The 26,581-nt window shown below is 45.5% G+C and overlaps 1 protein-coding gene across 1 annotated transcript in view; it reads right to left on the bottom strand.

Moving 5' to 3' along the window:
* The window catches only part of c35h10orf71 (chromosome 35 C10orf71 homolog), a 41,432-nt gene that overhangs the window by 10,586 nt on the left and 4,265 nt on the right, over positions 1–26,581 (bottom strand). Inside the window, exon 2 of the mRNA XM_078428514.1 lies at positions 23,660–23,942. The gene's annotated coding sequence lies outside the window, so the exon portion shown is untranslated. The remainder of the gene's footprint in view (positions 1–23,659; positions 23,943–26,581) is intronic.

The following is a 26,581-nucleotide window of genomic DNA, read 5'->3' as shown; positions in this document are numbered from 1 at the left end:
CCTGACCCTGACACATATGTCAATGCAGAAACAAGAAACCCCAGATCCTGCTTTACATTAAAGGACAAAGTGCTGGAGTAACTCAGCAGGTCAGGAGAACATGGATGTGAAGCTTTGGGCCAGGACTTTTCTTCAGACTGATTGTGGTGGAGGGATAGGGGGAGGAAGGCTGGGAGAGGGGAGAGACAGGACAACGAGTGGCAGGTGACAGGTAGACTCATGCGAGGGGCAAGAGTGTGGGTGGGGAGGGGGAGGACGTTGTAGGCTGATAGGCAGATGGTTGGAACAAAGACCAGATATTGCAATTGAAGATTGTCAGTCAAAAGGATTGAAGAGTTGTGAATTGTGAAGCCGGAGAAAGGAAGTGGTTGAAGGGGGAGTGGATAGAAATAGGGGCAAGTCCAGATGTGGCACGTGGGGGGGGGGGGGGGGGGGGAGGAAGGGTTGGGTGTTTATCCCATTGGTGCCATTGACCAGCGGACCACATTGCACTCTGGCAAAGTCACGCACAGTTTAGTTTAGTTTAGTTCGTTATTGTCACGTTTACCGAGGTACAGTGAAAAGCTTTTTTGTCGTGTGATATCCAGTCAGCGTAAAGACTATACAAGATTACAACCAAGCCATCCGCAGTGTACAAATACCGGATGAAGGCAATAATGTTTAGTGCAAGATAAAGTCTAGTAAAGTCCGATTAAAGATAATCCGAGGGTCTCCAATGAGGTAGATGGCAGGTCAGGACCCGTCTTTAGTAGGTGATGGGATGGTTCAGTTGCCAGATAACAGCTGGGAAGAAACCAGTTAACAGCATGAAATATGTAAATAAGATGTGGTGGAGGCTTTATCACTTCACATCAGTTGTCTTCTAACATTAATAATCATGTGCCACTTCTTGTGAGCTAATGGTCTCTTTATGAGGCTCACACCTCAGCAGAGATGGTGCGGAAGTTAGACGTAAAGGATGATTGTAAAAATCACTTCAGGGCAATGCATGCCCTGTCAGTCTTCACACTAAACTATTACTGCCGAGCCTGTTTAAAGTGCCGCCATGTGTCATGTCAGTGGAGCTTGATATTAACGGGCACATCTCTTTGCAAATACTAGTGCATGCCGCTACCTTTGTGGGGCTTAGATCTTTCAGGCTGATAACCTGGTACGGTTTCAACAGCAAACTATCGACAGCTAACTTATCTCCCAATCATTGGTGTGTGGCTCCAGGCAGGAAGTGCACATGTACTAAGGTGCAGTGAAAATCTGTTTTGCACGCTATCAAAACAGATCAGATGCAACATTCAAAGATACAATCAGTTCAAACTCATACAATAGGTAGAGAAAGGGGAAGATACAGAGTGCAGAATATAGTTCTCAGCATTGTAGCGCATCAGTTCCACAGACAAAGTCCAATGTCCTCAATGTTGAATAGATGAATCAAACAGTACCCCAGCTTATGGAAGGGCCGTTCAGAAGCCTGATAACAGAGGGGAAGAAGCTGTTCCTGAGTCTGGTGGTGTGCGCTTTCAAGCTTCTGTATCTTGTGCTGGATGGGAGCCCAGAGTCCTCAAAGAATTGTATTAGATTAAAGCACAAAGTAGTTCAGCGGATCAGACACCATCTGTGGTGGGAATGTCAGGACCCTTCTTGATTCCAGCAACTGCAGTTCCTTATGTCTACAGTGTTAGTATAGATCAATGTATTGTCATATGCACGAGAGTGTACACATGAAGCTCATAGACTAAACACTACATACACAGGAATGATAAATACAGCAATGAATACAATGCTGAGTACAAAACGATACCATGGTGCAAGTTTGTGGTGCAACATCCAAGTAGTGCAAAAGAATATTGAAGTACAATGAGCAAGGTAAAGTTGAGAGTGAGAGTAGGTGACAGGTTCTTGGTGAAGAGGGTGGGAACAAGGTGATTGGTTCGGGGGTCCGTTCGCAGTTGGAAGATGCTCTTGTTAAGTCTAGATGTCAATAGTCAATAGTCATTTATTTGTCACATACACATAAATGTGCAGTGAAATTAAAAATGACCCGCAGTTCAACAATAAGACTAATAAGAATAATCAATAAAAATGCAATAACACATACAATCATAAACTAACACCAAACAAAAGAAACATCCATCACAGTGAGTCTCCTCCAGTCACATCCTCACATCCAGTCACAGTCACAATGTCTTTTTCTTTTCCCCTGGCGTCTTCTCCGGCGGTCAGGCTGTTGGAGTTGCCACATCGGGGCGGTCGGCAGTCAGTCTGGGTGTTCAATCTCCTGCATCTTCTCCCAGAAGGAATGAGAGTGAAGGAGGAATGGCCAGGGTGGCAGGCAACCTTGGTGATGGTTCCAGGTTTACTGATGCACTGCACCGTGAGTGACTAGATGGAGAGGTGCTGATGAGCCTGTGGGCTGGGCGTTATGCCTGTTACTGCATGTCTTTAATACATTCGTAGCTATATTTTCCAGCTAGAATAACCCAACTGGGTTCAGGCAGTTGAGGAGCAGGTTTATTGGTGTTGAACTCACTGAGTCTCCTGAGGTTTCACGATGTAAAGTCCACCCTGTACTACAAGGTGTATTCCCTTCCATGGTATAATTCGAGACACACATCAGTGATTGGAAGATAAATTAGCTGTCAACAAGTCTGCTGCTGAAACCATACCAGGTTAACTGTCTGCATAAGCTGAGGCCAATAAACGATAACTAGGGGCACTTGTAATTTGCAAATTAACTACATCTGATCTGAGCTCCAGTAAAAGAAAATAAGAAGGGTCTCGACCCGATACGTCACCCATTCCTTCTCTCCCGAGATGTTGCCTGACCTGCTGAGTTACTCCAGCATTTTGTGAATAAATACCTTCGATGAGCTCCAGTAAATGTCATTTCTCCGAGCCTGAAAGAGTTCAGTGATGTGCAGAATATATAGCAGTAAAAAGTGGCCTACGTGGCTGCTGCCTCGTAGTGCCAGAGACCCGGGTTCGATCCTGACCTCGGGTGCTGTCTGTGTGCAATTTGTACATTCTCCCGGTGACCACGTGGGTTTCTTCCAGGTGCTCCAGTTTTCTTCCACATCCCAAAGACGTACAGGTTTGCAGAATAATTGGCTTCTGTAAATTGCCCCTCGTGTGTAGGGAGTGGATGCAAAAGTGGGACGACGTAAAACTAGTGTGAACGGGTGATCAATGGTCGGTGTGGAGTCGATGGGCCGAAGGGCCTGTTGCCAAGCTGTATCTTTCAATCAATCAAATCCCACCACAAATAGATCTCCCCAAATGAAGCAGAAGGAACTAGGAGAGCAAGTATATTAGTTCCCTGCAAATGGTCTCACAGGTAGAATGGTTTAAGGTGAGGTAACTTTCTCACTTGGAGAGTGGTGGGTATAAGGAACGAGCTACCAGAGGCAGTAATTGAGGCAGGTACAACAAAAACATTTTAAAGACATTTGGACAGGTGCATGGATAGGAAAAGTCTAGAGGGATATCGGCCAAACAAGGGCAAATGGGACTAGCTTGGATGGGGCCTCTTTGTCAGCACTGACAGGTTGGGCCGAAGGGCCTGTTTCTGTGCTGTGTGACTGCAGTGGGTCAAAGCAGCAGCCCAGCCAGACTTTAACAAGCCCAATAAACGCTGGTCTGAGCATGTTCCCCATGGCCCAAGAATGAAATCCCAAACTGGACTGTTTCCCAAGAAGTACTCATGGGTTCATCTTTTTCAGATGGAAAGCTAAATTATCGCTCTCCACTGTGTTATGTCTCAGCCGCAGGGAACAGGACTCCATCTGCCACAGAGAGGTGTTCTTTACATTTAAAAGTCAGATCTCTGGTATGTTACATCACTGTATATATTTAACCATGAGATCAGAAATCCACAGATTGCTCGATACACAGTATCAGGGATTTATTGCTGAAACTCACAAATCCACTCACACATGCTGCTGGTACTTCTCACTGTGAGATTACTGCCAGGCCAATGCAAGCAGGTCAACTCTTGCATGGAGGTTTGGTCAGAATGAAGCTTCAACGAGGGGTGAAACAAAGGTGTCTGCAACGATTGGGTGCATTTCATTTGGACAGCGATAGAGTTGCTGCCTTGCAGCACCAGAGACCCGGGTTTGGTCCCGACTACGGGTGTTGTCTGTACGGAGTTTGTACGTTTCTCCTCGTGATCGCATGGGTGCTCCAGTTTCCTCCTGCACTCCAAAGACGTGCAGGTTTGTAGGTTAATTGTCTTGGTAAAATTGTAAATTGTCCCCAGTGTGTGTAGTGCATGGGGTCATTGGGGCCCCCGTCCCCAGTGTGTGTAGTGTACGGGGTCATTGGGGCCCCTGTCCCCAGTGTGTGTAGTGTACGGGGTCATTGGGGCCCCCGTCCCCAGTGTGTGTAGTGTACGGGGTCATTGGGGCCCCCGTCCCCAGTGTGTGTAGTGTACGGGTGATCAGTGGTCAGCATGGACTCTGTGGGCCAAAGGGCCTGTTTCTGCACTGTATTTCTAAACTAAACTAAAACCCATCAAACATGCTGTTCAAGCGATGAATGGCACTATTGATAGAAGGGATGGCATGTGCCGAAGGGCCAAATGGCCTCCTCCTGCATCTATTTTCCATGTGCCAGCTGAGATACACAAAGGTCTGAAGGTAGACTCAAAATGCTGGAGTAACTCAGCGGGACAGGCAGCATCTCTGGAGCGAAGGAATGGGTGACGTTTCAGGTCGAGACCCTTCAGACCCAAAGCTCCGGTTGGACAACACACTGGTTTCGCACCAGTGTTGTACGGTTACCTAGAATACTACATTCTCTCTCTTAAAATGGAGCTACAATTAACAAGGCTAACCTCTCCTGTCGTCATTCAGGGTCACGGGCCAAAACTTTCTCCTTCATCATGACTACAATCAAGCCATCCACAGTGTTCCTTAAATTTGATTTAACGCACAGATATTGTGTTCACTCAACTCAAGGGGACAGACAACCATGCTGTTCAACAGAGTAAACACTTTGGTATTGGTATATTATTGTCACGTGTACCAATCTACAGAGAAAAGCTTGTAGTCACGAGTCATGCCACACACGAGTTCAATTTGACTGGTATAGCACACAACAAAGTTCTGTGCCATTGACTTCTCCATTTACAATCGTCATCTTTAGAAATCTTTTGGTATTACATGTATTGTATTAATCTGTATTAATTGGCCTCTGTAAATTCCCCGCAGTGTGTAGGGAGTGGATGATACAGTGCGATGGCAGAACTGGTGTGACCGTGTGATCAATGGTCGGCGTAGGCTCAGTGGGCAGAAGGGCTGAGTCAAGCTCGACCATCGATTACCCGTCCACAGTTACAAGTATTACGTTGTAAGGAATGGTGAGCGGTTGAGAGGGCAGAAGGTGAACGTGTGTGATGAGACAGAAACCAAAGAGCCTGAACCAAGGGTTCAGTTGCTTGATAACTTTTTCTTCCCAGCTGTTATCAGGCAACTGAACCATCCTCTCACGAGCTAGAGAGTTGTTTTGACCTCCCAACTACCTTGGACTATTCTGGACTTTAGAAACATAGAACATAGGTGCAGGAGGAGGCCATTCGGCCCTTTGAGCCAGCACCGCCATTCATTGTGATCATGGCTGATCATCCACAATCAGTAACCTGTGCCTGCCTTCTCCCCATATCCCTTGATTCCACTAGCCCCTAGAGCTCTATTTAACTATCTTTTAAATTAATCCAGTGAATTGGCCTCCACTGCCCTCTGTGGCAGAGAATTCCACAAATTCACAACTCTCTGGGTGGAAAAGTTTTTTTTTCATCTCAGTTTTAAATGGCCTTCCCACCTTACTTCTATCTTGTAGTAAACATTATTCCCTTTATCATGTATCTGTACACTGTGGATGGCTTGATTGTAATCATGTATAGTCTTTCCACTGATTGGATTGCACACAACAAAAAGCTTTTCACTGTACCTCGGTACACATGCCAACTCAACTAAACTAAACTAAAAATGACATTTATTTAAGAGGAGACACAAGGGACTGTGGAGCAAAACACAAAATGCTGCAGGAACTCAACAGGTCAAGCAGCATCTACGGAGGGAATGCAACAGTTGCCAACAACATTTCCTGCCGTTAGATACAGAAACAAAAAATATAAATGAAAATCAAAATATCCAGCATAAAGTGGCCTTCCCATGGGTCATGTCTGTGATGGTCAGAGACTGCTCTGAGCAGCACGGCTTCCAGAACAACTCCATGCTGAGGTTTCTACAGGGGAGCTTTGACTCACAAACTCCTGACTCACGAGCCTGCTCACCATCTGAGCCATGCTCCCATTCAAACCAATGATACGGTGACGGGGCATGACAGAGTGGATGCTGAGAGGAGGATGTTTGTGGAGCTTACATCCACAACTCGGAGAAAATGGCTAACCATTTTACACAGAAATAAAAATGAATATCTTCTCCCAGAGGGTTGTGAAGTTTTGGAACTCTCTACTTCAGAAGTTGTGCAGGTGGAGCCAATGCAGATAATCAATAAATACTAAAAACAAAATGTCTGCAATGTAGTAGTGGTCTGCAAACCAACATGCTGAATCTCAGCGGGGTCAGGCAGCACCTGTCAAGGGAATGTGCCGATGATATTTTGGTTTTGTACAGAAGTCTGAGGAAGGGTTCTAACTTGAAACCTCCTCTGTTCTTTCCTTCCACAGATGCTGCCTGACCCATTGAATTGCTATGAAGCTCCTGAGCAGTGCTTCCATAAGCTCGGGTACTATTTGATTGATCTCTACCCCATTGCAGGCATTAGACTTTGTCTATGGATCCAATGCTCTTCAATGCTGAGAACTATATTCTGCACTCTGTATCCTCCCCTCTGTTCTATCTATTGTATTTAAGTTTGACCTAATTTCATTTATGTGTGGTATTATCTGATCTGTTTGGATCCCATGCTATACACGTGGCAATTATAAACCTAAACCTCCAGCACTTTTGTTTCCTTCTCTATTAAACATGCCCACCATTGCTCAGTTTGCATTTGGATCCCAGCTGTGCAGTTCATAGAAACATAGAAACATAGAAAATAGGTGCAGGAGTAGGCCATTCGGCCCTTCGAGCCTGCACCGCCATTCAATATGATCATGGCTGATCATGTTCGAGACATTTGTAAATTCTGCTTTTGAAGCATTTATATTGGGGTGTCAATTCTGCTATAAAATATTGAGCTGTACCATACTCTATTTTACAGCAATTGTCACAATATCAAAGGGACACAGAGTGCTGGAGTAACTCAGCGGGTCAGGCAGCATATGTGGAGAACATGGATAGGTGACGTTTCACAGAGTGCTGCAGTAACTCAGCGGGTCTGGCAGCATCTCTGGAGAACATGGATAGGTGACGTTACAGATCAGGACTTTTCCTCAGACTGATATCATTCCTGTTGTGCATTTCCAGACCTTGTGTATTTGCCGTTGGGAGAGCGTGAGTTGAAGTGGCACCTTTTATGGACAGATTATGTTAAGTATTCTTTTCACTGCCCAAGGAAAGACTGAGGGAACACTAAATCCCGTCTGGAATTATCTCAGCCCTACTGTTGCCTCATTTAGCTTCAAAAACATGCCCAGAAATAGGAACGGGCAACATATTGCAATTTGTTTTTTATATAAGCAGAACTGAAGCGCTCCTTATTAGTTACGATTGATGTCAGTCAACAAAGGCTGATGTGTCCAAGCTGTCTAAACCAAACAGCAATCAGCAGTTTACAATTGGAGCCATGTGCAAATTCACAACATTGCTTCATCCTCTGCAGAAATCCACACCAGTGATGCAAACAGGGATGGCTGATGCACATATAGAAACCCGAGCTTTCAATTCACAGCATGCTGCTAAATGACACACACAAAGTGCAAACATTATCATGCATCATAAAGGGAGAATGTTCTCCGGGCTCTTTGATCCAGGAATGACCACACTCAGGACTGACCTGGGACTGACAGATGCCAATGTAAATCAGGCAGGTACTGGGACACATGGAGCCTTGGATTATGATCACCCCAATGGGTGCCTGTTAGGAGTTTGCACCTTCTCCCTGTGACTGCGTGGATTTCTCAGGGTGCTCCGGTTTCCTCCCACACTCCAAATCTGTGCAGGTTTGTAGGTTGAAGATAGACACAAAATGCTGGAGTAACTCAGCAGATTTTTATTGCTGTTTCGGGTCGAGGCCCTTAACGTCATCTACTCCTTTTCTCCATTGATGCTGTCTGACCCACTGGGTTACTCCATCTTTTTGTATCTATCTTCGGTTTAAACCAGCATCTGCAGTTCCTTCCTACTGGTTTGTAGGTTAATTGGCTTTGGCAAGTTGTAAAACTTGTCCATAGTGTGCAGGATAGTGTTAGCATATGTGAACTCGGTGGGCCGAAGGGCCTGTTTCTACGCTGTATCTCTAAAGTCTAAATTCTTTAGTCAAAGAGCAGAACAGCACAGAAACAGCCCATTCGGCCCATCCCGACCATGCTAGCATACTGGGGAAATCCCATTTGCCTATATTTAGCTATGCCCTTCTAAACTCTTCCTCTGCTCTAATGTCTTTTAAGAGGTTATTGCATCCACTTCTATAGCTTCCTCTGGCAGCTCATTCCAGATACGGACTACCCTCAGAGTGAAAAGGTTGCCCCTCAGGCCCTTCCCAGAACTCTGCCCTCTCACATTAAGTGGTGTGCTCTCTAGTTTTAAAAATCCTCTACCCTGGAAAAAACCCAGTAAGTGTTCATTATCCACACCCCTCATGATCTTGTACACTGCAGCCTCTGAGCCCTGAAGGCTCAGGTCATACTCAGGTATGGTACATCTCCAGAGATGCTGCCTGTCTCACTGAGTTACTCCAGCATTTTGTGTCTACCTTCAGTTTAAACCTGCATCTGCAGTTCCTTCTTACAACATTAAGCCATTTAACGTAGAGTTGAGGAGAATTTTCTTTTCGTTTGGAGGATTGTGAATCTCTGGAATTCTCAACCCGGGGGACTGTGAAAACTCACTGTTCAACAAAGTCAAAGCTGAGATGAGCAGAGTGTTGCAGATGATGGAAGATGTACACTTGGGAATCAGCTGGACTTTAGGCAAGGGATCAATTAAGATCTTACAAATTGGCAGAGCTGGCATCTACAGCACAAACTACTCTGGTCCTTCAGCACAAACTGACTGACCTGCTGATATTTCCCACACATTCCATCTTTTCCCATTCAGTTTAGTTTATTGCCACGTGTATCGAGGTACAGTGAAAAGCTCTTGTTGTAAGCTATCCAGTCAGCGGAAAGACAATACATGATTACAATCGAGCCATTTACAGTGTATAGATACACGATGTGGGAATAACGTTTAGTGCAAGGTAAAGCCAGTAATGTCCGATCAAAGATAGTCCGAGAGTCACCAATGAGGTGGTTGTAGTTCAGCATTGCTCTCTGGTTGTGGTAGGATGTTTCAGTTGCCTGATAACAGCTGGGAAGAAACTGACCCTGAATCTGGAGGTGTGCGTTTTCACACTTCTGTACCTTTAGGGAGAGGGGAGAAGAGGGAGTGACCGGGGATGAGACTGGTCCTTGATGATGCTGCTGGCCTTGCCGAGGCAGCGTGAGGTACAAATGAAGTCAATAGAAGGGAGGTTGATTTGTGTGATGGTCTGGGCAGCATCCACAATTCGCTGCAATTTCTTGCGGTCTTGGATGGAGCTGTTCCCAAACCAAGCTGTGATGCATCCCGATAAAATGCTTTCTACGGTGCATTCATCAGTTTTCATTCTGACTGATTATCCTGCAGCGCTGGTTGCAACGAGACATTGCAGTTTAATAACACATTGGGCAGGCCACATCGGAAGGACTGCATGCAGTTTTGGCCACCTAGGTTTAGTTTAGCTTTATTATTGTTGGCACGTAATGAGATATAGCGTAAAGCTTTTGTTTCCAAACAAATCAGATAATACTCTGCATGAATACAATCAAACCAAACTCCAGTACAACAACTAGAGAGAATACAATCAAGCCAAACTCCAGTACAACAACTAGAGAGAATACAATCAAGCCAAACTCCAGTACAACAACTAGAGAGAATACAATCAAGCCAAACTCCAGTACAACAACTAGAGAGAAGAGAAAGATAGAGGGCACAATATAGTTCTCAGCATTATAACATAACATTTCCAGAGAAAAAGTCCAATGTTCGTAATGAGGTGGGTTGGGTGCTGTCAAGAGTGTTTATTTATCAAGGAAAGGCACAACATGGTGGAGTAACTCAACGGGTCAGGCAGTATCCCTGGAGAACTTGATAGGTGACATTTCAGGTTGGGGCTCGAAATGTTACCTATCCATGTTCTCTAGAGATGCTGCCTGACCTGCTGAGTTACTCCAGCACTTTGAGTCTTTCTTTGGTAAGCCAGCATCTGCAGTTCCTTGTTTCTAGTGTTTAATTGTCATATGTACCAACAATAGAACACTATAATTCTTACTTGCTGCAACTTTACAGGCCTGTAAACACAATATTACACAAATAAATATACAATAATCAAAAATACAATAAATTAATTATCATAAAATACTGGGTCACCACACTAGTGCAAATACCGAAGTCTGTTGTGCAACCAAAGACACAGGTTGACGATGAAAATATTGTGTGTTAATCGAATGAAAGTTCTGCATCACCACTGAATAAATGAAGTCACACTGAGTCGGGTAGAAAGACTGCCTTGGTATATTCCAGTGAAGCATTGTAGGGAAGAAGAGGATGCAGGCTTTCCTATTATTCGGCAAAGGCAGCAGGGCATCCAGCTGTTGGCAGATGTTCATGCACATAATGTGTGTAAACCAGACACATCAAGCATTCACACAAAGATAGGCTCAAAAAGCTGGAGTAACTCAGTGGGTCAGGCAGCATCTCTGGGGAAAAGGAATGGGTGACGTTTCTGGTCGAGACCCGTCTTCAGACTGAGAGTCAGGCGGAAGGGAAACAAGAGGTATAGACGGTGATGTAGAGAGATATAGAACAAATGAATGAAAGAAATGCAGAAAAGTAACGATGATAACGGAAACAGACCATTGTTAGCTATGGGCTGGGTGAAAATGAGTGACAATGAGACTCAACAAGATGACCTTGAAGCTGGTACGACTTGGGTGGGGGAAGGAAGGAGAGAGACAGGGGAAGAAAGGGTTACTTGAAGTTAGAGAAATCCATTATCATACCACTGGGCTGTAAGCTGCCCGAGTGAAATATGAGATGTGGTTCCTCCAATTTGCGTGTGGCCTGACTCTGACAATGGAGAAGGCCCAGGACAGAAAGGTCAGTGTGGGAATGGGAGGGGGACTTAAAGTGTTTGGCAACTGGGAGATCAGATAGGCCGAAGCGGACTGAGTGAAGTTATCTTGCAATGCGGAATATTTACTTATTATTTTACTGATTATTATATATTTAGTTGTTTGTGTATTTGTGCTTACAGGCCAGTAATGATGTAGCAAAAAATGATTTAATAGTTCCATGACTGGTATGTCCGATCATTTAAACACTCGTGACTCTTGAACACTTAATTAGGAAAGGGTCTCAATTAAGGCAGACACTTTGCACACACTAATTTTCAAGGTGTGTAGTGGGTTAGAGAATGACTATTTCAAAGAGAGAGATCCTGTTCTTCTATTGATTATAACATTCAGCTCAGTTCCCCACGAGTTCAGGTGAGTGGCCAGATTGTTATTAAGAGAAATAATCAGGAAGTTTGCAAACATTGGGTGCCTCAGATCCACAGAGCTATGCGGGAGAGAGAGAGAGCTCTAAATGGAGTCCTTGAAGCAAAGAGTGAGTGCAGCTCTGATCACCAAGGGCTGGAAAGAGTGAGATGTTGCAGCTAGACGGAGCTGATGATTTCATTGCCGTTATTTGTAGCATCTCTAGCACGGCATCTGGTATATTAATTGAGAATCAAGGTGAAGGACAGAGTGTGTGGGAGAGCCTCTGGTGAAGAGCAACGAGAGAGGATAAATCAGGATTAGACAATGAGTGTAGAGTTGTTGAAATGCAGCAAAGCTCTGGAACTTGAAGCCATGCCAATCCATCAAAGCCTGATTGGTGCAGGCGAGAACAGAGAGGAGTCAGTACCCGGGGATGCACAAATCCCTTCAACGCCTCGCACCCATTGCTCCCCCTCCACCTATACTCCTTCCTCAGGCTTCACAATTCACAACTCTTCTCACACTTCTCTGGCTTCTGCCCAACCATCTGCCCATCAAACACCCCCCCCTTCACCTGTATCCACCTATCACTCTCCAGGCTTTGTCCCAACCCACCTCTCTTCCAGTTTACTCCCCCCCCCCCCTCACCACCACCACAATCAATCTGAACAAGAGACCCGATCTGAAACGTCACCTATCCATGTTCTCCAGAGACGCTGCCTGACCCGCTGAGTTACTCCAGCACTGTGTCTTTCTTTACTTCAAGGTTTAGACAGATGCAAAGCTGCTAACTTCAGGGAGATGTTGGACAGACTTGGAGTGTTTTCTCTGGAATATTGGAGGTTGCGAGAAGACCTGAGAGAAGTGTATCAAATTATGAGAGGCAAGGATAGAATAGACCGTCAGAGCGTTTTTCCCCAGGGTGGAAATGTCAAAGACTAGAGGGCATAGCTTTAAGGCAAAGTGTAAAGGCGACGTGTGGGACACGATTATTTACACCGGCAGCTGGTGGGTGACTGGAACGAGCAGCCAGGGTGTGGCGGTGGGAGCTAGATACAATAGTGGTGTTTGAGGCTTTTAGACAGACACATGGATAAGCAGGAAATGGAGGGAAATTGACCATGTGCAGGCAGAGGTTAGTCTAACTAGGCATCATGTTTACATAGGCATTCCTATGCCGTACTGTTCAATGTTCTCACAGACTAAGTTGGTAAATATCCTTAGGATCTTATACATTTAAATAGGTCACCACTTATTCTTCTAAACTCCAAGAAATACAAAGTGCCTCTCATGGTTGGACAGCCTGTGGTCCCAGTGCGGTCCCAGTGTGGAGATTCTCCCTTGGACAGCCTGTGGTCCCAGTGTGGAATCAATGTGGAGATTCTCCCTTGGACAGCCTGTCCTGCTATGGCATTGTTTTGTGTAAGGGCACCCTCTGTGTACAGTACTCCAGGTGTGGCCTCTCCAACGCTACATGCAACTGGAACCAAACTGCCCTATATTTCAGCTCCATCCTCTTTGCAATTAACGTCAAAATGCCCCTTTCCTTCGTTACTACTTGTTGGACCTGCCTGCTAACATTTTGTGGTTCATGTATTGGAGCATCTCAATCCCTCTGACCTTCACAAATCTGCAGTCTCCCTCCACTTTGATAATCATCCAACTTTTGATTTCTCTTATCCACGCCAACTTGTCAGCTCTTTGTCCAATCACTCAATCTACTTCCATCCTTTAGCAGAGTCACAATGTCCTCATCACAGCAACCCCTTTCAACTATATTTGTATCAAGGCGCACTGACATTGAGACAAAGTAGTTAACTATAGTTCTAGAGATATGGCGCGGAAACAGGCCCTTTGACCCACCAGGTCCCTGCCGACCAGCGATCCCCCCACACACTAACACTATCCTACACACACTAGGGACAATTTACAATTTTACCAAAGCCATTAAGCCTACAAAACTGTACGCCTTTGGAGTGTGGGAGGAAACTGGAGATCCTGGAGCAAACCCACATGGTCACGGGGAGAACGTACAAACTCCGTACAGATGGCAACTGTAGTCAAGATTGTACGCGGGCCACTGTTGCTGTAAGGCAGCAACTCCACCGCTGCGCCACCGTGCCGCCCAAAGCTATAAATATGGACAACTGTAGATAGCAATGGTTTTGTTAAAGACTTACTTCCCAAATGTTAATCATTTCCTGGGTAGTTTTTTCTCTCTGTCTCAACTCTTTGGACAACCACATGTTTGTTTCATAATCTTTGCACTATTCAATCACAGCAGCTCCCTGGGCAGTACTCTGGATTGTATACTTGCAAATGTGCTTTAGTGATTGAAATCGGCCGGTGTGCAGTGTGTTGTCAGGCAGAGTGACCTACATCTACCTAACGTACCATCAGCTGCACAGTCAGTGTTTGACTGTGACGTAGAAAATGACCCAACCACCAGCAACTGGAGGAGAAGAAATGAAAAGATAGTCGGCACTGTCGGCTGGAGTGGTAAAGCTGCTGAATGTCAGAAGCCCGGTTAACCCTTGCTCCAGGACGTCACCACCTCAGGCATTGCAGCCGGTGAAAGAGATGCAGTGACTGGCTTACGTTTAGGTTTATGTTTAGGTTTATTATTGTCATGTGTACCGAGGTACAGGTAAAGGCTTTGCTTTGCATGCTATCCAAACAAATCAGATAATACCATAATACAGATAATACCAAGTCTGACGAAGGGTCTCGACTTGAAACATCACCTATTCCCTCTGTCCTAGATGCTGCCTGACCTGCTGAGTTACTCCAGCATTTTGTGATACCACAGATAGTACCATATATAAATATCACCAAATCATAAAGTCATAAGGGATAGGAGTAGAATTAGGCCATTTGGCCCATCAAGTCTATTCCGCCATTCAATCATGGCTGATCTATCTCTCCCTGAAGTCTGAAGAAGGGTCTCGACCCGAAACATCACCCATTCCTTCTCTCCAGAGATGCTGCCTGACCTGCTGAGTTACTCCAGCATTTTGTGAATAAATATATTCGATTTGTACCAGCATCTGCAGTTATTTTCTTATACTATATATCTCTCCCTCCCAACCCCATTCTGCTGCCTTCTCCCCATAACCTCTGACACCTCTACTGATCAAGAATCTATCTATCTCTGATATCTTCTGATATCCTCGCGTCAAACGCAAGTACAACAGGTAGAGCACAGGGGAAGATACAGAGTGCAGAATATAGTTCTCAGCATTGTAGCGCATAAGTGCCAGAGACAAAGTCCACCGGCGTGTAGAATTTCTGGGATACAGCCCAGGAGAAGATCAAGAGAAAGGAAATCAATTCCGTTCTATTATGATCAAGTTTCCATGAGCTAATCTCCTCCATTATTCAAATCATAATCAAGTTGGATTGAATTGTAACATTTATTACTTTCACTTATGTTCTTCCCGATGTGGAGCTGAGGGGATGGGGGGGGGACGGGGGGGACACCAGTTGCCATGGCAAATCTCTGCAGCAAGAGCAGAGAACCTAGTGAGAACAATCCAGGGTGGAAATCCCACACAGCTACACTCACTAACTCATCGCTGAAGACCAGCCCTGCTCTCCCTCTGCGCAGGGCAACGTACAAAGACTTGCATCTACATAACACCTGACCACAACCTCAAGATGTCCAATGCCTCTTGTGTTCAATGGAGTACTAATGAATATACACTTGAAACAGTGCGACCAATAAGCATCAACAAAAAGCTGGAGAACAGTAACTCAACGGGACAGGCAGCATCTCTGGAGAGAAGGAATGGGTAACAATTAAAGTAGAGACCCTTCCTCAGATGGCCAATAGGCATCGGAGTCCCGACCACCGCGACGTGGCAACTTCAACAGCCTGACCGTGGGAGAAGACGGCAGGGGAAGAGAAAGGACATTGTGGCCTTCCATCACAGTGAGGGAGTGACTGGAGGAGACTCACTGTGATGGATGTTTCTTTTTTTTGTTTTGTGTTGGTTTATGATTGTGTGTGTGTTATTGCTTATTTTTATCGCTCTTATTGTTGGACTGTGGGTAATGGAATTTCGTCCAGAAGACTTGTTTATTTTGGATGACAATAAAGGCTAATCATTCATACAGATACACAGTGCTGCAGTGCGAATGTTTTAGGTGCCAGAGCTGTCACTGGAGCCAGAGCGGTCTCTGTTAAATTCCCCACTGTTTATTTTGGCTTATTGTTTTACAGAGGTGTCGGAGCAGCGCTCTGGTGAGCTAGGGTGAGCTACGGTGAGCTAGGGTGAGCTAGGGTGAGCTAGGGTGAGCTACGTTGAGCTAGGGTGAGCTAGGGTGAGCTACGTTGAGCTAGGGTGAGCTACGTTGAGCTAGGGTGAGCTCCAGTGAGCTCCGGTGAGCTAGGGTGAGCTAGGGTGAGCTACGGTGAGCTAGGGTGAGCTAGGGTGAGCTAGGGTGAGCTAGGGTGAGCTAGGGTGAGCTAGGGTGAGCTACGGTGAGCTAGGGTGAGCTAGGGTGAGCTAGGGTGAGCTAGGGTGAGCTAGGGTGAGCTAGGGTGAGCTCCGGTGAGCTAGGGTGAGCTAGGGTGAGCTACGGTGAGCTACGGTGAGCTAGGGTGAGCTAGGGTGAGCTAGGGTGAGCTAGGGTGAGCTACGTTGAGCTAGGGTGAGCTACGTTGAGCTACGGTGAGCTACGGTGAGCTAGGGTGAGCTAGGGTGAGCTAGGGTGAGCTAGGGTGAGCTAGGGTGAGCTAGGGTGAGCTACGTTGAGCTACGGCAGCACTGCCCCGCTGCAGATACACCACACAACATGCCAACTGACTCAGTATTGAGGGATATCCAGTAAGACTATTGTTATGACTCCATGACTATGACTCCTCGAAGCTGTTTCACAATATTCTGTGGGAACACTTGGACAAATGAAAAGGTGGTGCCTCTAATTCCCTCAAGTTGGTACTGAAGTATATTGGCATCGGGTTATTATTCTCACCTGAAACTACACTCTGGAGTTTTTGATTCCCCTACCTTGGGAAAAAGACACTGCATTCACTCCATGCATTTCCTTCCAGATTTTAAACACCTCTTATAGGGATTTTAATCACCCCTCATCCTCCAGTGCCCCAAGGACCAAGGTTCTAGCCAACCCAAACTCTCCCCGCAGCTCATGGTCTCGTGTTTTGGCAACATCCTAGTATATCTTCTCTGCGTTCTCTCCTGTGTATTGACATCCCTCCTGTAGCAGGGTGCCCATAACTGAACGCAATACTCCAGGTGCAGCCTCACCAGCATCTTGTGTAACTAAAATTACAACCCTTCTGTACTCAATCCCCTGACTGCTGAAGGCCAACGTGTCAAAAGCAACACGGACAAGACAAGACCGGCTGAAAAACAAGTCCCTGCGACGTTGGATTGAGAGGTGAGAATGCAACCGTCTGAGCTACAAGAGAGACAGATTCCTGCACAGCGGGCGAGGCAGCTGCCTGGCCTAAATTTGGACAATTAGTCAACCGATAGATACTCTATATATCTACAGAACAATTTACAATGACAAAAACATTGAGGAGATTTGCACAATTCATCACGTGAGAAGAGGGGCCCCTTGTGTATTTCATTCCAGTACAAGCTGCTGTTTTCAGATGAGTCATAGTCATCCAGCACGGAAACAGGCCCTTCAGCCCAACTCACCGATGCTGACCAAGACGCTCCATCTACACAATTCCCACCTTCCCGCATTTGGTTCAAGAATCCCTCTAAACCTTCCCTATCCATGCACCTGTCTAAGTGTCTTCCAGATGCAGTAATAGTACCTGCCTCAACTACCTCTTCTGGAAACACATTCCATATACTCACCACCCTCTGTGTGAAAAGGTTGCCCCTCAGGTTCTTATTAAAACTTTCCACACTCACCTTAAACCCATGTCCTCTGGTTCTTGATTTCTGCATTCATCCTATCTCTTCCACTATTGAGCCATTAAAGCAAATCCCTCTGCATATAAAAGCCCTCTGCATATAAAAGCCCTCTGCATATAAAAGCACTCTGCATATAAAAGCCCTCTGCATATAAAAGCCCATGCCAGTTCTCCCTGGTCTATTATCTTTTAACTAACATTGCTAAAACAGACTCATCATTTTTGCCACAGGTTAGCTAGATTCGCAATACTCCAGGTGCAGCCTCACCAGCATCTTGTGTAACTAAAATTACAACCCTTCTGTACTCAATCCCCTGACTGCTGAAGGCCAACGTGTCAAAAGCAACACGGTTAGCTAGACCCACAAGACTCTATCCCATGCTAGGTTATCTGAGGACTCTTCCTTGACCAAAGAACAGAGAGGGACTGGTGGTGGGGTGGGGGAGAAGGAAGGGGGACTATCTTTAATACTTTTGTAACCTTGTCAGCACCCTTTACTTCCCATCTCTTTGTACTGCATGCAAACAAAGAATCTCACTGTAGCGAGAACAAGTGACAATAAAATGACACTCATGGAAACATAGAAAGTAGGTGCAGGAGGAGGCCATTTGGCTCTTCGAGCCAGCACCGCCATTCAATATGATCATGGCTGATCATCCAGAATCAGTACCCCGTTCCTGCTTTTTTCCCCATATCCCTTGATTCCGTTAGCCCTGAGAACTAATTCTAACTCTCTCTTGAAAACATCCAGTGGATTGGCCTCCTCTGCCTTCTGTGGCAGAGAATTCCACACATTCACAACTCTCTGTGTGAAAAAAATCACCTCTTTGGGTCAATCAATCAAATTAAGCAGAGGTCCACAACAATTGCCTGGGTCAACATATTCTGATACTGAACAAGTCCACCTTCAGCTACACTCTGCATCAAAGCTTCAGCTATGAGAACCCAGGTGGGTCCAAGTTATGGAGACACAACGAACTGCAAATGTTGGAACCTTGAGCAAAACACAAAGTGATGGGGGAACTCTGCAGGTCAGGCAGAATCTCTATTGGGAATGGAGAGGCGATGACTGATGGAGTGGAAGCTTGAAAATGGAAGTGAGGAAAGGGGGAGAGGTGAGGTCCTGGAAGGCTGTAGAAGGGTCCGAACCCGAATCGTCACCTATCCATGTTCTCCACAGATGCTGCCTGACCCGCTGAGTTACTCCAGCACTCTGTGAATCGTCACCTATCCATGTTCTCCACAGATGCTGCCTGACCCGCTGAGTTACTCCAGCACTCTGTGAATCGTCACCTATCCATGTTCTCCAGAGATACTGCCTGACCCGCTGAGTTACTCCAGCACTCTGTGAAACGTCACCTATCCATGTTCTCCAGAGATGCTGCCTGACCCGCTGAGTTACTCCAGCACTCTGTGTCTTTCTTTACTTCAAAGTTTAGACAGATGCAAAGCTGCTAACTTCAAGGAGATGTTGGACAGACTTGGATTGTTTTCTCTGGAATATTGGAGATTGCGAGAAGTTACTCCAGCACTTTGTGCATTTTTTTGTAAAGCAGCTTTTGCAGTTGCTTGTGCCTCCAGTGCACTGTTCACGTTGCTATCTCTTCTTCTGCAAGTGCACCATCTTGTAAAAGATTGGGATTTCATACCACCAGTACAGCCCTGGACGAAGCACTGCACAGTACAGCTTGTTGGAGCAGTGGCGTAGAGTGTAAACAGTCTCGCTGCACCCCTAGAAAGCTACGACAAATAATAGAAACATGCCCCTGGAGTGTGTGAGAGCAGGGGTGGAAGAAGACTCACAGGGGGATCACCCAGCTAGAGACCACCGAGCGGAAAAGACTACGAGTAGGATTAGTGCATCAATGAAGGGCAGCGACTCAGTGGCAGAGGGAGGAGAGAAGGTCCAGGTCTGTTCTTGTGGTTGGCAGAAAGTAACAACAGCAAAGGATGATACTGACTAAACTGGGACAGATGGGATGCTCTGAGAGCTGGCACTGACTCGATTGGCCGAATGGACTCTCTTGCTGCCTGACCCCCAAGTTAATTCAGCAGTAGTTTTGCTGACAGTAGGCACGGTGGCGCAGTGGTAGAGTTGCTGTCTCACAGCGCCAGAGATCCGGGTTCAATCCTAACTGTAGGAACTGTCTGTATGGAGTTTGTACGTTCTCCCCGTGACCTGCGTGGGTTTTCTTCGGTGTTCCTGTTTCCTCCCACACTACAAAGACACACATGTTTGTAGGTTAATTGGCTTCAGTAAAATTATAAATTCTCCCTAGCGTGTAGGATAGTGTTCATGTACGAGGTGATCTGACTCGGTAAGCCAAAGCGCATGTTTCCGTACAGTATCTCTAAAGTCTAAAGAATCTGGTGTGCCTCAGGGTTCGATGCTGGGCCCATTACTGTTTGTCATCTATATCAATCATTTGGATGAGAACATACACAGTTTACATTAGCAAGTTTGCAGATGATACAAAAGTGGGTGGTTTTGCAGATTGTGAAGATGGTTGTGAAAGGCTGCAGCAGGATTGGGTGGGCTGAGATGGGCTGAGGAATGGTTGATGGAATTTAATGCAGAAAAATGTGAGGTGTTGCATATTGGGACGTCTAACATGGGCAGGAACTACACAGTGAATGGTAGTGCTCTGGGGAGTGTTGTAGAGCAGAGGGATCAAGGAGTGCAGGTGCATGGCTCCTTGAAGGTGGGCAGTCAAAAAGGCTCGTGGCACATTGGCCTTCATCAGCCAGAGTATTGAGTATAGAAGTTGGGAAGTCATGTTGAAGTTGTAGAAGACATTGGTGAGGCCACATTTAGAGTAATGTGTTCAGTTCTGGGCACCATGTTATAGGAAAGGTGTCAAGCTGGAAAGGGTACAGAGAAGATTTACGAGGATGTTGCCAGGACGAGAGGGTCTGAGCAAAAGGCAGAGGTTGAGTAGGCTGGGACTCTATTCCTTGGAGTGCAGGAGGATGAGGGGTGATCTTATTGAGAGTCTCTTGCCCAGAGTAGGTGAATCGAGGACCAGAGGATATAGGTTTAAGGTGAAGGGGAAAAGATTTAATAGGAATCTGAGGGGTAACGTTTTCACACAAAGGGTGATGGGTGTATGGAACAAGCTGCCAGAGGAGGTAGTTGAGGCAGGGACTATCCCAAAATTTAAGATGCAGTTAAACAGGTACATGGATAGGACAGGTTTGGAGGGATATGGACCAAATGCTGGCAGGCGGGACGAGTGCAGGCGGGACGAGTGTAGCTGGGACATGTTGGCCGGTGTGGGCAAGTTGGGTCGAAGGGGCTGTTTTCACACTGTATCACTCTATGACTCTTTGACCCTAATCATAACAACAAGAACAAGTCATAAAACGCCAACCACAAACTCGAGATTAACTGCTTTTAGTGCACTGGCCCATTTGAAGTGCTCATTGTTCTGACCCATGCATGGATTTAATACGTTTGTCATATTATAGCACTAGATTCAACAGTTGCTGTACCTTCCAAGTAATCAATCAATTCCACCTTGTGTCAAAAAATTACATTTCAAACAATGTACCCCTTGTGATTGTGTATCTAATGTAGATCCTGAAAATTAATTCCAACAATAGACGTTCCATCCACTTCCCTGACCTTGACCAACAGGTCTCACACCAGACGTTAACTTCCTGATCAACAGACTACTCGCACCAGGTCAATAAAAGGACTCTCGACTCCAACCAAAACAGCACAGAGAGCTTTATTCAACTAACGTGCCTTGGACTTGTTCCCAACAAATAATGATTTTGCTCGGCCTTTGCAGTTGGCTGCAAGGCATCAAAGTCAGAGGCAGAGGTTATAATTCCTGTTCAGCTTGAAGACTCTGGAGTAACTTCCTTGCTCACATCCAGACTGCGAACATACAAAGGACATTATCACATAGGAAGTGAAGGGGATTTTGTTGGCCATTTTGCAACATTGTCGGCATCAGACATGTGGTGACTCTTGTATACTGCCGAGGTGAGGCCTGCTGTAGGATTTTACCGTCATGTACATAAAACGAAGCATTTCACTGTACCTCGGTACATGTGACAATAAAGTGTCATTGAATCAATGAAACTTAGGACAGTATCACTCACATTTAACTCATGTCCCAGCCATTTTCATGTGAACAATATAACACTGCGAGACAGGTAACCATACAATCAAGGAACTATCATGTAGATGAGGAAAGTAAATAAAAATATAATAAATCACTTGAAATTGCAAAAGGCTCCATGGTAATCTGTGAGGCCACAGGGTGTCTAAATGTACAGTTATATAGAGACATTGCAGCTGATCGAGATTCCTCGGCTATTTATTAAGATCACGGATGTTCCAAACGTAATCTAAACACTCTACCCCTCTCTATCACAGTAATATTCTACATACTTGATGATCACCATTTTTCTTTAAAGTATTCCACAACCCTTTGGGAGGGGAGTTCTGAGGACTCGTGACTCCCAGAGAGAAAAAAATAAAGTTTCATCTTGTTCTTATATAAACAATAGACAATAGGTGCAGGAGGAGGCCATTCGGCCCTTCAAGCCAGCACCACCATTCAATGTGATCATAGCTGATCATTCTCAATCAGTACCCCGTTCCTGCCTTCTCCCCATACCCCCTGACTCCGCTATCCTTAAGAGCTCTATCTAACTCTCTCTTGAATGCATTCAGAGAATTGGCCTCCACTGCCTTCTGAGGCAGAGAATTCCACAGATTCACAACTCTCTGACTGAAAAAGTTTTTCCTCATCTCAGTTCTAAATGGCCTACCCCTTATTCTTAAACTGTGGCCCCTTGTTCTGGACTCCCCCAACATTGGGAACATGTTTCCTGCCTCCAACATGTCCAACCCCTTAATAATCTTATACGTTTCGATAAGATCCCCTCTCATCCTTCTAAATTCCAGTGTATACAAGCCTAGTCGCTCCAGTCTTTCAACATATGACAGTCTCGCCATTCTGGGAATTAACCTAGTAAACCTACGCTGCACACCCTCAATAGCAAGAATATCCTTCCTCACATTTGGAGACCAAAACTGCACACAGTACTCCAGGTGCGGTCTCACTAGGGCCCTGTTCTTAAATGGACAGACCCTTATTTTCAAGCAATTACATCAAGTTCGAGATTTTCCCATCAAGAGGAACAGCCTCTCCACACCAGCAATGACAGAACCATGTTGGATTTTATATGTTTCAATCAAAGGTCTCCTTTCTCTCCTCCGGACTCAAGCCCATTGTGGGATAAAGACAGATACATGGAGACTTGTCGAATGTTATGTTGTGGACTGACATGCAGATGGTGGATGTCAGGGTGTATTCTTGTCCTCCACTTCCGACTACGCCGCATGCCTTGATCCAACATTGCCGTTTGACACCAAGCCACAAGGGGAATCTTCTGCTATTTGAACTAATTCAGGTGGTTTGAGTAAAATTTACAACAGCAGGAATCCTTCGTCATTTGCCAAGGCAACAGTTTTCAGTTTGCAGCAAAGTTTGACTCCAATGAGAGCTTGAACATGTTTGTATCAAAGTCCCACTTCACCCAGAGTGTTCGCCATCCCAGAGTAAACTCTGTCGTTAGTTAGCCTGCACCTCGCACTCTTTGCCACATAATAGCTTAGTACAAACTGCAAACCTCCTTTAAAGTACTCAAACCTCCAATGTAATAGCATAAGTGACGCCACCACAAATACAACAAATCATTACACAAACGCACATTATTTAATTAAACGTCACAAAGATTGCTTCAGATAACCAACACCTGCTGCTAAGATCATTTCTGTTCCTGCCTCAATCTGTGTGATTCTGAGCTCTTGTGTTCTGAGCTCTGCTGTACACTGAGCCTCCACTTCCCATGGGGAAGGGAAACGTTTTAAGTAATTTCATCTTTAATACCAAACTTAATCCAAAATAGTCCACGATAGATTAGAAATCAGATTACATGCAGTGGGGAATTTTGTTTTCTATCTGCAGTTAAGGGTTTATCCATGAATGCCAAAGTCTTGCGGAGAATTGGAAATTTAAAAAATAAAATTGTACCTAAAATCGACTGAGAGAGTAACTTACCATAATGAGCTTCCTTCCCATTAATAGTTAAAGTGCCTTCATTCCTAATCCTCCCGTGGCTTTGGTTTTCCGGGGAGTTGTTCTACTTTTCATTCGGTTTGGAGCGACTGTGTTGAAAGCTGTTGACTTCTCGTTACTCTGGTTGTGCCATCTTACCACACTAAAGACAACTTGAAAGGGAGGTACTTGCCAAACTTCTCGAAGCTCTTGGGTGATCCAGCAGAACGGAGTGAAAAGTTTCAAGGGGGCGGTAGCTTCAGGAAAGGGAACCGAAATAGATCTCCTGAAAGCAGAAACCAAAAAGAGTTGATCAGACGTGGGAGCCAATACGAGAGCACAGTACTGTAGGTGTTGGGTGTCACACAGATGAAACAAACACTCTGGTCAGCTATTTTTATATTTGGATAGCTATTTTGAAGACCTACTTACCCCATTAAAATGAAAGTTTCAGATTCAATTAAACATTATGCCACTCTGAGGCATGGAAAATCCCTGCCTGGGACTTGGTTTATTTCCTAATAATTTGTTTTTGTGCACTTTAAAGTGAGCTCAGGCTTCCCACACAAGCAGCATATGATCCCTGGGCACTACTCCGCACCATAAATAAAACGCTTGCATCATCGGGTCAAAATAAGTGTGCCCACTCCGTCTGCGAGCCAGCAGCCGAGACAAGGTCTAAGCTTCCCCATACAGTACTCCATCTCGTCACCTCGCTGAGTGGATGCGAGGGGCTTGTGCTATTCCAGATGCTACATGTCTAGTTTAGTTCAGTTTAGTTTATTGTCACGTGTACCGAGGTAAAGTGAAAAGCTTTTGTTGCGTACTAGGTTAATTCCCGGAATGGCGGGACTGTCATATGTTGAAAGACTGGAGCAGCTAGGCTTGTATACACTGGAATTTAGAAGGATGAGAAGGGATCTTATCGAAACGTATAAGATTATTAAGGGGTTGGACACGTTAGAGGCAGGAAACATGTTCCCAATGTTGGGGGAGTCCAGAACAAGGGGCCACAGTTTAAGAATAAGGGGTAGGCCATTTAGAACTGAGATGAGGAAAAACTTTTTCAGTCAGAGAGTTGTGAATCTGTGGAATTCTCTGCCTCAGAAGGCAGTGGAGGCCAATTCTCTGAATGCATTCAAGAGAGAGCTAGATAGAGCTCTTAAGGATAGCGGAATCAGGGGGTATGGGGAGAAGGCAGGAACGGGGCACTGATTGAGAATGATCAGCCATGATCACATTGAATGGTGGTGCTGGCTCGAAGGGCCGAATGGCCTCCTCCTGCATCTATTGTCTATTGTCTAACCAGTCAGCAGAAAGACTGTACATGATTACAATCGAGCCATCCAGTGTACAGAACAGACATATGATAATGGAAATTACGTAAATAACGTTTAGTGCAAGATAAAGCTAGTAAACTCTGATGGAAGGTAGTCCGAGGGTCACCAATGAGGTGGATAGTAGTCCAGCAGTGCTCTCTGGTTGTGGTAGGATGGTTCAGTTGCCTGATAACAACTGGGAAGAAACTGTCCCTGAATCTGGAGGTGTGCGTTTTCTTACTTCTGTACCTCTTGCCTGATGGGAGAGGGGAGAAGAGGGAGTGGCCGGGGTGAGACTGGTCCTTGATGATGCTGCTGGCCTTGCCGAGGCAGCGTGAGGTGTAGATGGAGTCGATGGAAGGGAAGTTCAGTCTTGCAGTAACTCCAGTAACAGGTCACTGCAGTTTAAAGGCCCTGGCTTTCAAGCAAAAGAACAAACATGTATTTTTAATTACAGAAAGCCATTTCCCGTCATAAACCCTCCCTGTTCTTCAGATTTGGATCTCAAGACAATTTGCCCACCGTAACTCGTAGCAACTGGGCCAGAAAAATATTTATGGGGCATTTCTCTTTTAAGAAATCCAGACATTTGATTCTCGATGAAGAACGTCAGAAGATGAGTAGAGGATATCTCTCGCAAGAGAACAGCAGGCTTCCCAGCTCTCTGCCCAGTCGAGTAATCCTCTGCAAGCCTACATGCAAGCAATACTATAATAGGTGATGGATTCTGTGGCTGGGTTCCCAGGAGCCTTCTGCACAGTGATCTCACAGTGCAGTGTGATGGACATTAACACATGTGGTGGGATGGAGACTGGAGGGAGGGACGGAGGGAGGGTGGTGACGGGGAATGGATCAGACACCAGCTACTGATTCAGGAAGGAAGGCAGACATTAACCAGTGCACTGCCATGCCACAGAATCACAGGCAGCTTGCTCTTCACAACATTGATAGCTGCTCAGGGGTCCATCGAAGGCACGGTGGTGCAGCGGTAGAGTTGCTACCTCACAGCGCCAGAGACCTGGGTTCGATCCTGACTACGGGTGCTGCCTGTACAGTGTTTGAACGTTCTCCCCGTGACCACGTTGGTGTTCTCCCCTCTCTCTGGTTTATACATTAATTGGCTTTGGTAAGTTGTAAAATTGTCCCTAATGTGTGTAGGATAGTGTACGGGTTGATTGCTGGTTGGCATGGACTCGTTGGAACGAAGGACCTGTTTCCAGTCCTGCATCTTTAAAGTTTAAAGTCAAATATGGAGTGGGTGATAATATTAAACAATAACGACGTGCATTTACATAGCAACATATTTGGAAATATGTCCCAAGGGCTTGTGTCCAAGGAACGAGGGAAATATTTACTGAAGGAGCATGACCCAAGACACATGAAACTGCAGATGCCAAATCTTGAGCAAAACACAAAGTGCCTCCAACGCAAGAGCCACATGTTCATAATGTGTGAGGACATCAGTTTCACACAGAGAAAGGAATGCAATTCACTTGAAGAAATTAGTTTTGGTTAGTTTAGAGATACAGCACGGAAACAGGCACTTCAGCACATCCCCGCACATTAGCACTATCCTACACACACTAGGGATAATTTTTACATTTAT

The sequence above is a fragment of the Rhinoraja longicauda genome, chromosome 35, assembly GCF_053455715.1.
Source record: "Rhinoraja longicauda isolate Sanriku21f chromosome 35, sRhiLon1.1, whole genome shotgun sequence".
NCBI lineage: Eukaryota > Metazoa > Chordata > Chondrichthyes > Rajiformes > Arhynchobatidae > Rhinoraja > Rhinoraja longicauda.
The sequence above is the reverse complement of the archived record's forward strand: the minus strand, read 5'-3'. Positions and strand labels throughout refer to the sequence as shown.